Source organism: Marmota flaviventris, chromosome 3, assembly GCF_047511675.1.
Source record: "Marmota flaviventris isolate mMarFla1 chromosome 3, mMarFla1.hap1, whole genome shotgun sequence".
NCBI classification, from domain to species: domain Eukaryota; kingdom Metazoa; phylum Chordata; class Mammalia; order Rodentia; family Sciuridae; genus Marmota; species Marmota flaviventris.
This window is the reverse complement of record NC_092500.1, coordinates 141,822,351-141,827,844: the sequence shown is the minus strand read 5'-3', so window position 1 is coordinate 141,827,844 and position 5,494 is coordinate 141,822,351. Positions and strand designations below refer to the sequence as shown.

Below are 5,494 nucleotides of genomic sequence, written 5' to 3'. Positions count from 1 at the left end.
TCGAAATAGGGACATTATCCTGAGCTATCCAAGCGGTCCCAGTTTAATCACATGACCCCTTAAAGCAGATAATTTTCACAAGCTGGAAAACAGGATGCAGCAGACATTGGCAAGACAGGATGTCTGAGAAGGAATCAAATCCTATGGTTAACATGGAGGGGACAACGTGGTAAGGAATGTGAGTGGCTTTAAGAAGCTGAGTCTCGACTGCCGAGACCGCGTCCATCCTGCGAGTACATTCTCCTCGCTGCTCCACCGCCGCCAGTCCACACCCGCCACCCAGCTCGCCATGGATGACGATATCGCTGCGCTCGTCGTTGACAACGGCTCCGGCATGTGCAAGGCCGGCTTCGCGGGCGACGATGCTCCCCGGGCCGTCTTCCCCTCCATCGTGGGGCGCCCGCGGCACCAGGGTGTGATGGTGGGCATGGGTCAGAAGGATTCCTATGTGGGTGACGAGGCCCAGAGCAAGAGAGGCATCCTGACCCTGAAGTACCCCATTGAGCATGGCATCGTCACCAACTGGGACGACATGGAGAAGATTTGGCACCACACCTTCTACAACGAGCTGCGTGTGGCTCCTGAGGAGCACCCTGTGCTGCTGACCGAGGCTCCCCTGAACCCTAAGGCCAACCGTGAGAAGATGACCCAGATCATGTTTGAGACCTTCAACACCCCAGCCATGTATGTGGCCATCCAGGCTGTGCTGTCCCTGTATGCCTCTGGCCGTACCACTGGCATTGTGATGGACTCCGGTGATGGGGTCACCCACACAGTGCCCATCTACGAGGGGTATGCCCTTCCCCACGCCATCCTGCGTCTGGACCTGGCTGGCCGGGACCTGACAGACTACCTCATGAAGATCCTGACTGAGCGTGGCTACAGCTTCACCACCACAGCCGAGCGGGAAATCGTGCCTGACATCAAGGAGAAGCTGTGCTATGTTGCCCTGGACTTCGAGCAGGAGATGGCCACTGCAGCCTCTAGCTCCTCCCTGAAGAAGAGCTACGAGCTGCCTGATGGTCAGGTGATCACCATTGGCAATGAGCGATTCCGCTGCCCTGAGGCACTCTTCCAGCCTTCTTTCCTGGGCATGGAATCCTGTGGCATCCATGAAACTACTTTCAATTCCATCATGAAGTGTGACGTTGACATTCGCAAGGACCTCTATGCCAACACAGTGCTGTCTGGTGGCACCACCATGTACCCAGGCATTGCTGACAGGATGCAGAAGGAGATCACAGCCCTGGCACCCAGCACAATGAAGATCAAGATCATCGCTCCCCCTGAGCGCAAGTACTCTGTGTGGATTGGCGGCTCCATCCTGGCCTCTCTGTCCACCTTCCAGCAGATGTGGATCAGCAAGCAGGAGTACGACGAATCTGGCCCCTCCATTGTCCACCGTAAATGCTTCTAGGCAGACTGTTACTTAGCTGCGTTACACCCTTTCTTGACAAAACCTAACTTTGCGCAGAAAACGAGATGAGATTGGCATGGCTTTATTTGTTTTTTTTTTTTTCCTTTTTGTTTTTGTTTTTTGTTTTGGCGCTTTTGACTCAGGATTTAAAAACTGGAACGGTGAAGGTGACAGCAGTCGGTTGGAGCGAGCATCCCCAAAGTTCTACAATATGGCCGAGGACTTTGATTGTACATTGTTCTTTTTTTTAATAGTCATTCCAAATATAGTGAGATGCATTGTTACAGGAAGTCCTTCGCCCTCCCAAAAGCCGCCCCACTCCTCCTCCTGGAGGATGGCCCAGTCCTCACCCGAGTCCATACAGGGGAGGTGACAGCATTGCTTTTGTGTAAATTATGTAATGCAAATTTTTTTAATCTTAGCCTTAATACTTTTTTATTTTGTTTTATTTTGAATGGTCAGCCATCGTGGCCCCCTTTTTGTCCCCCAACTTGAGATGTATGAAGGCTTTTGGTCTCCCTGGGAGTGGGCTAAGGTGTGGAGGCAGCCAGGGCTTACCTGTACACTGACTTGAGACCAGTTCAATAAAAGTGCACACCTTAAAGATAAAAAAAAAAAAAAGAAGCTGAGTCTCCTGGCTGGCAGCTGGCAAGAAAATGAGGTCCTGGTTCTACAACCTCAAGGAACTGAATTCTGCCAACAACCTTCATGAGATTTAATGTGGTTTGTCCCCAAGAACCTTCAGGTAAGATCCCAGACTGTCCAACACCTTGATTTTGGCCTCAAGACACCTTGAACAGAGGAATCAGCCAAACCTTCTCAATTCCCACAGACTTACAGAAACCTTGAAATAATCAGTTTGTATTAATTCAAGCCAGCATGCTTGTGGTAATTTGTTTTGGTAGGTATAGAAAACTAATACAGATCCCATTTATTTATTCAAGAATGTTGAACCCTACTAAGTCTCCCCTCTTCTGCCTCATCAATTTTCCTTCTGTGTTGGATCATTCTCATCAGCATATTAAATGATGTTATTTCTTACATCTTTAAATTGTGTTAGTCAGCTTTCTACCGCTATAACAAAATACCTGGGATAATTAATTTATAAAGAGAAAAGGTTTATTTTAGCTCAAGGATTTAGAGGTTCTGGTCTATAATCAGTTGGCCCTATTGATTTGGGACTGTGGTAAAGCATCACATTATGGTAAGAGCACATGACAGGAGTACATGGTGGATTAAAACCACTCACCTCATCATTAGGAAGCAGAAAAAAGAGGAAGGTACCAAGGTCCCACAATTGCCTTCAGGGGTAACAACCTAAAGACCTTCCACTAGGCACCACCTTTTAAATCACCTCCCAGTTACACTACCCTGGGAACTAAGTCTTTAACACAGGGTTCTTAAGGGGGCATTCATGATCAAACTATTAGCACTAGTATAGTTTAGGTATGAGGTATCCCCCAAAAGCTCATGTGTGAGACACTGAAGAGTGTTTAGAGGTAAAATAATTAGGCTATGACAGTTTTAACCTAATCAGTTCATTCATGCTTTGATAGGAATCAACTGGGTGGTAAATGTAAGTAGGTAGAGTGTGGTTGGAGGAGGAGTCACCGGGGACATGGTTTGGGGTATGTATTTTGTACTTGGCAAGTGCAGCTGCTCTCCCTGATTCCTGTGCCATGTCCTGAGTTGCTTTACTCTCCTCCATTCTTCTACCATGACGTTCTGCCTCACCTTGGTCCTGGTCAGCCATCTAGGGACTGAGACCTCTGAAACCGTGAACTCCTAAGTAAAAAAAAAAAATTTTTCTCTAAAATTGTTAGGTCTTTTGGTGACAGCAGTAAAAAAGCTGACTAAAATAAGCACAAACAAATCTCTCTAGACCGCTTTCTCCTCTGGCTACTGCCTTATTTCCTTATCTCCTTGACTATTAAAACCCCTTGAAACAGTTGTCAGTACTTGTGTCTCCACTTCCTCTCATTCCCGTTTTATCTTTTCACTTCAATCAAATCTTTCCTCCTCAGCTCCCCTACTGGTTCACCTGAAATCTACTTGAAAGAGTCACCAATGACTTCTCTGTTCTAAATCCAGATGTTCAATTCTCAGTCTTCAACTTACTTGTCCTATATCCAGCATTGGACATAATTGTTTCTCCCTCTTTGACCATTAATTTCAAATGTTTAACTTCATTCTTTTAAAAAGCCAAAAATACCTTTTTGAATTAAGCAATGTAACCAATTTTTCTTAGTCTTGCTTGCAAAATCCTGTTACCACATTCAGATCTTCATCTCAAAGATTATGTGGCAAAGATAATAATCAGGTTAGTAACATAAAAATTCTTGTGTAACCTAGTTAATTTAGGTAAAAACTTCTTTTATGTTTCCTAGATTACCTAAACTGACTAGGTTATCTAAATTGACTAGGTTACTTCAATTGTAAAAAACTTCTTGCATGGGTATTCAAAGCCTGAAGAATTCTGATTTTTAGATTGATTTGATAAAGTTACACTTAAGTAAACCTATACATTTTATTGTCAAATAGCAAAGTTCAGCCTCTGTTGTTAGGACTCAGAAAACAATACCCCAAATATGGTGCCTTTGTATTCTTGTTACTTCAAAATGAAAGTACTTAGAAAGCAACAAATGTAGGAAGAAGCTATCTCTGAAACTATCACCTATTTTATCCAAGGTCCAAATCCCTAGAAAATATTCAATTGTTTATACCTTCCCCAGATGTCCATCAATTCGGGGGAAAACTGATTCATAAAGAAAGACTAGAGTTGACACCACACCCAGGACCCAGAGAGACTTAGTCACAAGTTATCACCTGTACTTTGGGCCCATTTTTTCCCCCTAAAAATTTATTTACTCTTTATTACCCTGCCTGCCTTTTTCTATGAACATGGTAATATATAAGCTTCTAAATCTCACTGGGTTATTGGGGACTTGTTTTCCTGTGACACTACTGCACATTTAATAAATTTGTATGCCTCTCCTCTTGTTAACCTGTCTATGGTCAGTCTATTTCAGCAGACACGATTACAGAACCTTCAGAAGGCAGAGGGGAAGTTCCCTTTGCCCCTCCTGTTATCTGTGGAAACAGCTGAGGGATAGAACCTGGTTCAAATCCCAGCTCAATCACTAAGTATGGCTATGAGGCAAGTTGTTTATCTCGAAGACCTCCTTCTTCTGTTAACATGAGGATTAGAAAAAGTTATTTCATAGGATTGTGAAAACAAGCAAGTTTTGCTTTTTTAGTAAAAACAAGTTTTACTAACACACTCTCAGCAGAGTGGTCGGGAAATGGAAAGAACTTATTTTAACTGTCTTGAAAAATGTAATCCATTCATGCATGCCACAGATAAACTCAAGAAAAATAATTACCATAAAATTTGTAACATAAATGTCATGAGAAATAAAGCTTAATAAACTATGTAAATATCAATCTCTGAAATTATGTCAACAGAGATGAAACTCAAATATTTAGACACTTATTCTATTTAAGAAAAGCATAAACACTCTTGTCATAATAATTTATCCTATTATTTTTCATTTTATTTAAAATGATTAGCTAATAGGCATATTTTAAGGTAGCTTAAGAAATCAGGAAAAACAAAAATTTGCACAGTAGATAGAATTGTGTATCTTTTAAAAAGCAACAGTACAGAATATTTTTATTAGAAAAAAGTATTAATAAAAATGCATTGAATGTTCTTTGACTTATTAGATATTAAACATGTTATTTTAGAAAATATGATTAATTCACCATCATAAGAAATGAAGCATATCCGTTGTTCCAATTTTTAGTTATATTTTTGACATGTATAATAAGAGTTATGTGCTACTAATTCTTAGAGGCACAATTTTTGAAGAAATGTATGTTAATTAATTGACAACTGAAGACAACATCAGAGATTTTTGTATGTCAAACATTTAGAGAAAGTATAGATCAAAGTGAATTGAATTATCAAACTTTTAAAATGAATAAATACAAGTGAGCCAAAGACGAATGAAACAAAATGCATTAGAAAAGTATTACTACCAGAGCCTTAGATAATAAATGAATGTAGTGTATATT

The 5,494-nt window shown here is 41.5% G+C and overlaps 1 pseudogene; it reads left to right on the top strand.

The window, feature by feature from the left end:
* The first annotated feature begins 235 nt into the window (after positions 1–235).
* Positions 236–2,041, top strand: LOC114085663 (actin, cytoplasmic 1 pseudogene; annotated as a pseudogene).
* The last annotated feature ends 3,453 nt before the right edge of the window (positions 2,042–5,494 follow it).